A 10,407-nucleotide genomic window follows, 5' to 3' on the forward strand; every position below is an offset into this window, starting at 1 on the left:
ATAAACCCCCATTTTATAAAAGCCTATCCATCTCTGGTGTTTTGCATTCTGCAGCATTAGCAAACTAGGACACCACCCCACCAGTCTTTGGGAAGAAAACATTATCCTGATGATGCCTTGATTTGGACTTTTTCCTGGCCTCAAAACTATGAGCTAATAAATTCCTATTGTTTAAGTAAACCCATTGCATGGTATTTGCTTTAGCAACCAAGGAAAATTAAACAGGGTCTTAGCTGAGAGTTCTCTTGCATGCATTTATGCAGCTCTGGCTGGGGCAGATGAATATCTTTTGAGGAAAATGACAGAAAGCAACAGAAAAACATGCTGGTAGGTGTGAGATGATATCTCATTGTGGCTTTGATTTGCATTTCCCTAATAGCCAGTGAAGTTAAGTATCTTTTTATATGTTTTTGTGCCATTTGTATTTCCTCTTCAGGAAAATCCATGTCTTTTCCCCATTTTTTTTTAACTGGGTTGTTTGTCTTTCTGTTGTTGTAGGATCTTTTTATATATTCTGAATATTAAACTCCCGTCTGATATATGGTTTGCAAATATTGTCTCCCATTGCATAGGCTGCCTTTTTACTTTTCTGACAAAGTCCAATGATTTACAAAAGTGTTTAATTTTAAGGAGATCCCATTTATCTATTTTTTTCTTTCATTGCTTGCACTTCGGGTGTAAGGTCTAGGAAACCACCTACTATCACAAGATTTTTAAGATATTTCCCTACACTTTCTTCTAAAAGTATTATGGTCTTAGCACTAATGTTTAGTTTAGGTATTTGATCTATTTTGAGTTAATTTTTGTAAAAGGTGTGAGTTAGGAGTCCTCTTCATTCTTTTGGATATGGATATCCAGTTCTCCAAACCCCATTTATTGAAGAGGCTGCTCTGTCCCATTTGCATTGGCTTGACTGCCTTATCAAAGATCAATTGTCTGTAGATTGAGATGGTCTATTTCTGAACACTCAATTTGATTCCATTTGTCAGTATAACTATCCTTATGCCAGTACCATGCTCTTTTGACCACAGTAGCTTTGTAGTATGCTTTAATGTCAAGTAGTGTGAGACCTCCCACTTCATTCCTGTTTCTCAATATAATTTTGGCTATTCAGGGCACCCTGCCCTTCCAAGTAAATTTGGTTATTGGTTTTTCTATTTCTGCAAAGTAAGTTGTTGGGATTTTAATTGATATTGCATTGAATATACAAATCAGTTTAGGTAGAATTAACATCTTAACTATATTTACTCTTCTGATCCATGAACATGGTATGTTCTTCCATGTTTTGGGTCCTGTTTTATTTTTTTTAGCATTTTCTTGTAGTTATCTATGTATATGTCTTTTGTGGCCTGGGTTGAGTTTATTCCTAAATACTTGATTATTTTGGGTGCTATTGTAAATGAGATTTTTTTCTTGATTTCCTCCTCCTGTTGTTCATTACGTGCGTATAGGAGCACTACTGATTTTTGCATGTTGATCTTGTAGCCTGCCACTTTGCTGTACTTATTAATTAGCTCTGTAGTTTTGTTGTAGATTTTTCTGGATTTTCTACACATAGGATCATGTCATCTGCCAACAGTGAAAGATTTACTTCATCTTCAATTTGTGTACCTTTTATTTCTTTTTCTTGCCTAATTGCTCTAGCTAGAACTTCCAGCACAATGTTGAATAGCAATGGTGGGCATCCCTGTCTTGTTCCTGATCGTATAGAGAAAGCTTTCAGTCTTTCCCCTTTGAATATGATGTAAGCTATAGTTTTTCTTATATTGCCTCTATAACTTGAGAAAGTTCCCTTCTATTCCTATTCTTTTGAGTATTTTCATCAAGAAAGAATGTTAAATTTGGTCAAATGCCTTTTGTGCATTGATTGAGATGATCATGTGGTTCTTCCACTTTGATTTATTGATGTGGTGTGTTACCTTAATTGATTTTCTTGTGTTGAACCAGACTTGCATACCTGGAATAAATCCCACTTGGTCTTGGTGTATAATTCTTTTAATATGCTGCTGGATTCGATTTGCAGGTATTTTGTTGAGGATGTTTGCATCTATATTCATTAAAGAGATTGGTCTACTTTTTTTAAAAAAAGTCTTACTTTGGTAGTAGTGTGATGTTGATTTCATACAATGAATTAGGTAGCTTTCCCTCTTCTTCAATTTTTTTTAAGAATGAGAGCAGGATTGGTACTAATTCTTTCTTAAATGCTTGGTAGAATTTGCATGTGAAACCATCTGGTCCTGGACTTTTCTTTTTTGGGAAATTTTTTTTTGTTTAATTTATTGAGGATTGTTTTATGTCCCAGCTTATGGTCCCTTCTGGAGAAAGATCTGTGATCACTAGAGAAAAACGAGTGTCCGGGAGCTTTTTCATGACTGATAAAATCTCTTTACTTGTGATTGGTTTGTTGAGGTCATCTATTTCTTCTGAAGTCAATGTTGGTTGATCATGCTTTTCTAGGAATTGTCCACTTGGTCTAAGTTGTCTGGTCTACTAGCATATAGTTGTTCATAGTATCCTTTCATTATCTCCTTTTTTTTTTCCTGTGGGGTCAGGAACCATTTCTGATTATATGTATTAGTATATACTCTCTCTCTCTCTCCCTCTCTCTCTCTTTTTGTTAGCCTAGCTAATTGTTTCTCAAAACAAACAAACAAACAAAGAAAGAAACTTCTTTCCTTCTCTTTGTTTTGGGGTTAGTTTGCTGCTGTTTCTCTAGTTCCTCCAGGTGAACAGTTAATTCCTCAATTTTTGCTCTTTCTTCTCTTTTAATGTAGGTATTTAAGGCAATAAATTTCCCTCTCAGCACCGCCTTTGCTGCATCTTATAAGTTTTGATATGTTGTGTTTTCATTGTCATTTGCCTTGAGGTATTTACTAATTTCTCTCATGATTTCTTCCTATACCCACTGGTTGTTTAAGATTGTGTTTTTTAGCCTCCATGTGTTTGTGAACTTTCTGACCTTCTGCCTGTTATTGATTTCCAACTTCATTCCATTATGATCCAAAAATGTGTTTTGTATAATATCAATATTTTTGAATTTTTTGAGACTTGTTTGTGACCCAACATGTGGTCTATCCTAGAAAATGATCCATTGGTGAGAGTGGTGTATTGAAGTCTCCAACTGTTATTGTGGAGGCATCTAATTCTCCCTTCAGTGTTGTCAGTGTTTGCCTCACATATTTTGGGGCACTCTGGCTTGGTGCATAAATATTTATAATTGTTATATCTTCTTGATGAATTTTCCCTTTTATTAATATATAGTGTCCTTTCTTTGTCAATTTTAATTGTTTTATGTTTGAATTCTACTTTGTCTGATATTAATATAGCTACTCTGACTTTTTTCTGATTGTTGTTTTCATGAAATATCTTTTTCAAAAATTTCACTTCCAACCTATTTTTGTCCTTGTGTCTAATGTGAGTTTCTTGTAGACAGCATACGTATTGGTCCTTTTTTTTTTTAATCCATTCTACCAGTCACTGTCTTTTTATTGTGGAGTTTAATCCATTAACATTTTGTGTTATTACTGTAAGGGTAATGCTTTTTTCTACCATTTTGTCTTTTGGATATTATATGTCATATCTTATTTTTTTCTCTCTCTCCTTTTACCCTTTTTGATAGTCTTCATTTATACACTCTTCTCCAAACCCCTCTCTCCTGTATTTTCCTATCAGCTTGTAGCACTCTCTTTAGTATTTCTGTAGCACACATCTCCTATTCACAAACTCTCTGTGTGTCAGTTCATCTGCAATTATTTTAATCTCTCCCTCATTTTTGAAGGACAGTTTTGCCAGATGTAGAATTCTAGGTTGGCAATTTTTCTCTTTCAATATCTTAAGTATATCATTCCACTGCCTTCTTGCCTCCATGGTTTCTGCAGAGAAATCCATAAATAGTCTTATCAAGCTTCCCTTGTATGTAAAGGATCACTTTTCTCTTGCTGCTTTCAGAATTCTCTCTTTGCCTTTGACATTGGACAATCTGATCAGTAAGTGTCTTGGAGTAGGTTTATTGGGATCTATTCTGTTTGGGATTTGCTGCACTTCTTGAATCTGTAATTTTATGTCTTTCATAAGAGTTGGGAAATTTTCAATGATTATTTCTTCTATTATTCTTTCTGACCCTTTTCCCCTCTCTTCTCATTCTGGAACACCTGTAACATGTATATTCATGTGCTTCATGTTGTCACTCAGCTCCCTAAGACCCTGCTCATGTTTTTCCATTCTTTTCACTATCTGTTCTTTTGTGTTTATAATTTCAGATGTCCTGTCTTCCAGTTCATTGATCCTTTTTCTGCCTCTTCAAATCTACTCTTGCATTTCTCCATTGTGTTTTTCATCTCTTCTATTATGCCTTTCATTCCTATAAATTCTGCTGTTTGTTTTTTCAAGCTTACAAATTCTTCTTTTTGATCATCCAGTGTCTTCTTTATATCTTTCATCTCTTTCACCACATTTTCCTTCATCTTATTGATTAGATTTAGGATTTTTGTTTGAACATATTCAACTAGTTCTTTCAATTGCTGTTTCTCAGTTGAAGTGTTAGTTGTTCCTTTGGCTGGTCCATATTTTCATGTTTCCTAGTATCACTTATTATTTTTAGCTGTTTAGGCTTCTGATTTTTTTTTTTTTTTAATTAGTTTATTCTGGAACTCAATTTCAGTCTTTTACCTAGGGTTTTCTTGTTGGTTGGCTTCGTTCTCTATCTGTTCTTTGGTGTTCAGTTCAACGTATTCTAGACTTCCAACATAGCTTCTCTTTAGTTGATCAGAATTTTTCATCTCTTGTTTTTCTGATTCTTTCCCTGCTTGTATTTAAGCTCTTTGTGAGAGGGAAAAACTCCACAGATAGATAATACCAGTCAGATATTCTCAGTCCAGACAGGCCAGGTTTCAGGAGGAGGATGTACTCCATATCATGTTTCCCTGAGAATGAGACACTGCAGGTTGTCAGACCCTCCTGTGAAGCCTGTAGACTCTGTGCTTTTCCTATCCTGCCCATCAGGTAGTGCTTGTCAGCCCATAGCTCCGCACCAATGTAAAGAGGTGAAATGCCTTTATTTCTCTGCTGACCTGCCCCTGCCAGGAGTGTGGCTGATTCAAGTTGTTTCTGTTATTCAGTCCTGGGGTCTGAGTTCTCTGAATAAGAGCCACCACTTGGGTTGGGCCCTGCCCTCCTTGTCTTGGGGAATCTATATCCATTAGGGGTATTATCTCCCCCACTAGACTTATTGTTTTTTCCCTCAGACCTATCTTATCTCTGCCCTTGCCTGGGTTCAGCTGCCAATTGAAAATATCTGAGGCTTTCTGTAATGGGCTACTTAGAATAGCTATTTTTAAAAAAAAGAATTTCCTTTTCAAGGCCTTTCACCAGCCCCCAAGTTTTGTCACTCCCAGTATAGGCTACTTAAAAATAAGCTGTTAGTGGAGGATGCAAAATGAAATGAAATAAAGCTTCAGTGGCTGAGAGATTTCAAATGGAGTTGAGAGATCACTCTGGTGGACATTCTTATGCACTATATAGATAATCCTTTTTAGGTTTTAATGTATTGGAATAGCTAGAAGTAAATACCTGAAACTACCAAACTCCAACCCAGTAGCCTGGACTCTTGAAGATGATTGTATAACAATGAAACTTACAAGGGTTGACAGTGTGATTGTGAAATGCTTGTGGATCACACTCTCTTTATCCAGTGTATGGATGGATGAGTAGATAAATGTGGACAAAAACTAAATGAAAAATAGCGTGGGACGAGGGGGATGATTTGGGTGTTCTTTTTTATTTTTATTTTTTTATCCTTATTCTGATTCTTTCTGGTGTAAGGAAAATGTTCAAAAATAGATTGTGGTGATGAGTGCACAACTATCTGATGGTACTGTGAACAGTTGATTGCACACCATGGATGATTGTATGGTATGTGAATATATCTCAATAAAACTGAATTTAAAAAATAAGCCTTTAGGGTATTATCTCTTTTACCTAAATAATTGCTCTCAGACAACTTTAATTCTGCTCTTGCCTAGGGCAGTGCTGAAGCCTGAGTGTTCTGAGCTGCTCTGATGATCTATTGAAAAGTTAAAAAAAATAAAGAGTTGGAGAGAAAGAAAAGAAGGAAAAAAGAATAAAATCTTTCCAGAGCCAGAACCCAGCTCCCTGGATTTGGTAGCAAGAGCTGCAAGAGCTGGAATTGGTACCCATTTCTATGTACCCTTTTTCTTAGAGCCCAGCCCCTTTCCAGTATTCTGAACACCTCCAACTCCAGAAAAGTCTGTTTGTTTGTTTGTTTGTTTTGTTCTTGTAGTCATTCCCACCTCCTTTTTGCTGGAATGAATCCTTCTGGTTCCTTTCGTGCCTGCTCTTGGTTTATCTGTACTTGGAGCTTTTATTCAGCAGTCTGAATTTAATTAATCCTGCAGGTAGGGCCTGGTTGAGGCCCCCTCCTTGCTCCCAGAACAGATTTTTCCTTTTTCCCTCAGGAAACCAGCTCCAAGATTGTCCACTCTGCCTGTGGGAAAGGGGCTCCAGCCCCTGGCTGGGGAAACTTACAGTTCTTTGCTGTGATCTCAGGAGTTCCACCCATTCCAGACTGCTGTACAATGTGTGCCAGTTACAAAAGTTCCATACAGTTCCTGGCTATTTACCAGCTGCCCTAGAGGAGTAACTGAATTCCACACCTCACCACTCTGCCATCTCGTCCTGCCCTCTGTAACAGATTTTGTTGAGACTTTGTACTTAATATTGTTACTGAAATGATTTAAGGCTTTTGTGATATTGTGAGATAATGAATGTATTTTGCATATGGGAAGAACCTGTCTCTTTGGGGTCCAGAGAGTGGCATTTGGTAGTTTGAAGGCTATATCTACCCCAGAAAGTATCATGTTCTTTTAATCCATTCCTGTGGGTGCAGAGCTGTTGTAGGTGATTAGGTTATTTCAGTGGAGATGCGGGCACCCCATTCAAGGTGGGTCTTAATCCTCTTACTGGAGTCCTTTATAAAAGGATAAAGGACACACAGGAAACCTAGAGAGATGTTCCTGGAAAAAGCTCCAGAGAAACTGAGCAGAAAGGACACACCCACAGAAGCTGAGAGAGGAAGCCACTGAAGCCAGAAGCTGGAAGCAATGAAACCCAGGAGAGAAGGACCAGCAGATGCCGGCCACATGCCTTGCTCTCTGACAGAGGAGCCCAAGCTCACCAGTCTTCAGAAAAGGTTTTGTCCTGTTGATGCCTTAATTTGGACATTTTTCATGGCCCCAGAACTGCATAAACTTGTAAACTAATAAATCTCCATTGTAAAAGCCAACCCATATCTGGTATATTGCATTCCGGTAGCTTTGGAAAATCAAGACATGGAGCTGGTAACTTCAGAGTTGTTCTACATTCTAAACAGAGCAAATTTTAAAAATGTTTTGATTTTAGCATAATCTAAGAAGGCTGTTTCTGAAAACACTGTTTTCTAGAGTCTACACATCTTAGATCCTTGCATCAATTACAGAGAAGGCAGTTCGGGAGGTATGAATTGTTTTAACTGACCAGAAGTTTCCATTCTCTCTTTCCATGTCACCATTTTATGGTATTTTATTTTCTAAATACTATCAAAGGTTTATACTGGATTCCAAAGCAGTTCATATGAACTTTGCATTTGTAAATGGAATTCCCAGCATAGTAGTTGACTGGAATGTGTGTTATTGTGAAGAATGCTTTATAACTTTTTCCTTTTATTCTCATTGCCCTTTCCACTCTGAGAATTAGCCCTTTATGTGAATTTTTCAGGGATTTTTAAAAAGACTGGCAGTCGTTTTCACAAGTTTCAATAACTATTCTTAGATGACACATTTAACCAGAAATGTTTACAAATTAGAAACATTTTAAAAGTATGCATTTTCTTATTTTAGATCAGGTTTATTTATTATTATTGTGGTAATATATAACATAAAAATTTCCATTTTCACCATTTTTAATTGAACTACTCAGCGGTATCATTTTACAATGTTATGCTACCATCAACCCTTCCATTACAAAAATCTTTTCATCACCCGAAACAGAAACTCTGTACTCATTAAGCAAGAATTCCTCATTCCCCACCCCACCCCCACCACCACCCCCGGTATCTATACATTACTTTCTGTCTGTATGAATTTGCTCATTATAGGTATTTCATATAAGTGGAATCATACAATATTTATTTTTCTTTTTGTAGCTGATTCACTTCACTTAGCACAATGTTTTCAAGATTCACCTATATTGTAGGATGTATCAGAACTTTATTCCTTTTTATGGCTGAATGGAATTCCTTTGTATGGTTATACCATTCATCAGTCAATGGTTTGTTTCCACCTTTTGCCTGTTGTGCATAATGCTGCTATGAATGCTGGTGTAAAAGTATCTGTTGGGCTCTCTGCTTCCAGTTCTTTGATGTATATACCTAAGAGTGGGATTCTTGGGTGACATGGTGTGAAAGAAGGGGAACACACTCCGTCCTCCGTGTCCATGCAAAAAGAAAGTTTTATTCTACTCATTTCTACAGGTCTTTATAGCATACAAGGTAATCTTCTATGTGACTGCTCTCAGGTACATTTTTTCTAAAGCCATGAGGTGCATTTACATATCTTTAGTCTTAAGGGACAATTTCTTTGGGGGCTAGACAGGAAACAGCAGGGGCAGGGGGCAGGAGGCAGGAGACAGGAGCATGGAAGGAGCCCAGCAGGAGCTCAGAGATTATTCCCTCTTCTAAATTGCAGTTTGCTTTCACATGTTCAAGGCTTTTGGCCTTTCCCTAGCTCCAGTGTCCGCCTTCAGATATCTGTAGCTTTGGGGAGGCCCTGCTCTATAGTTTGTTAAGCCAGGGGGCCTTCCATGTCTCCACAACATGGTAACGCTGTTTAACTTTTTGTTTAGCTACCAAACTGTTTACAAGTGGCTGCACCATTTTATTTCCTGCTAGCAGTACATGAGAGTTCCAATATCCACATCCTCACTAACACTTGTTATTTTCTGCTGTGGTTTTACATATCAGCAATGAGAAATCCAAAAAAGAAATCAGGAAAACAATTCCATTTACAATAACAATGAAAAGAATCAAGTATCTAGGAATAAATTTAACCAAGGATGTAATAGACTTGTAATATATGGAAACTTACAAAACACTGCTGAAAAAATTCAAAGAAGATTAAATAAATGGAAAGATATTCCATGTTCCTAGACTGGAAGACTAAATACTGTTAAGATGTCAAATCTACCCAAATTGATTCACAGATCCAATGCAATCCCAATCAAAATTCTAACAGCCAACTTTGCAGAAATGGAAAAGCCAATTATCAAATTTACATGGAAGGTAAGGGGCCCCAAATAGTGAAACCATCTTGAAGAAGAAGGAAGTTGGTGGTCTCATACTTCCTGATTTAAAATGAATTACACCTAGAAGAAAACATAGGGAAACACCTTCAGGACCTTGTGTTAGTCAATGGTTTCTTTGGCTTTACATCAAAAGTGTGAGCATTAAAAGAAAAAATAGAAAAATTGGGCTTTATCAAAATTAAAACTATTGTGCATCAAAGGATTTTGCCAGGAAAGTAAAAGGACAACCTACCATATTAGTGAAAATATTTAGAAACCACATGTCTGATAAAGGTTTAATAACCAGAATTTATAAATAAATTCTACAACTCAACAATCAGAAGACAAATAGCACAACTTAAAAAATGGCAAAAGGCTTCAATAGACCTTTCTCCAAAGAAGATATATAAATAGCCGATAAGTACAGGAAAGATGTCCAACATGATTAGCCATTAGAGAAATGCAAATCAAAACCACAATGAGATAACATTTCACATTCACTAGAATGGCTACTATTAACAAAATGCAAAATAAGAAGTGTTGGAGTGTATGTGGAGAAATAGGAACACTCTGACATTGTTGGTGGGAATGTAAAGTGGTGTAGTCACTGTGGAAAATAATTTGGTGGTTCCTCAGAAAGTTAAGTATAGAATTACCATATGACCTGGTGTGCCCATTTGGATATATTTTGTCCCCCCAAAAGCCATGTTGTTTAATGCAATCTTGTGGGGACAGATTTATCAGTCTTTTGATTAGGGTGGAAACTTTTGATTGAGTGTTTCCATGGAGATATGACTCACCCAACTGTGGGTGATAGTTTTCATTAGATTATTTCCATGGAGGTGTGGTCCCATCCATTCAGGGTGGGCCTTGATTAGTTCACTGGAGTATTTAAGAGAGAAGCTAAGCACTGACACAGACCCAGATGCTTGCTGACGCCTAGAGATGGTTGGCGATGTGGACAGAAGAAGCGTTTGGAGATGCTAAGCTAAGAGATGAAGCCCAGAGCTTGCTCCAGAGAACCTATGAGAGACCCAGAGACATTTTGGAGGACACCACTTTGAAACGCAACCT

This window comes from Choloepus didactylus, chromosome 7 (genome assembly GCF_015220235.1).
Source record: "Choloepus didactylus isolate mChoDid1 chromosome 7, mChoDid1.pri, whole genome shotgun sequence".
Taxonomy (NCBI): domain Eukaryota; kingdom Metazoa; phylum Chordata; class Mammalia; order Pilosa; family Megalonychidae; genus Choloepus; species Choloepus didactylus.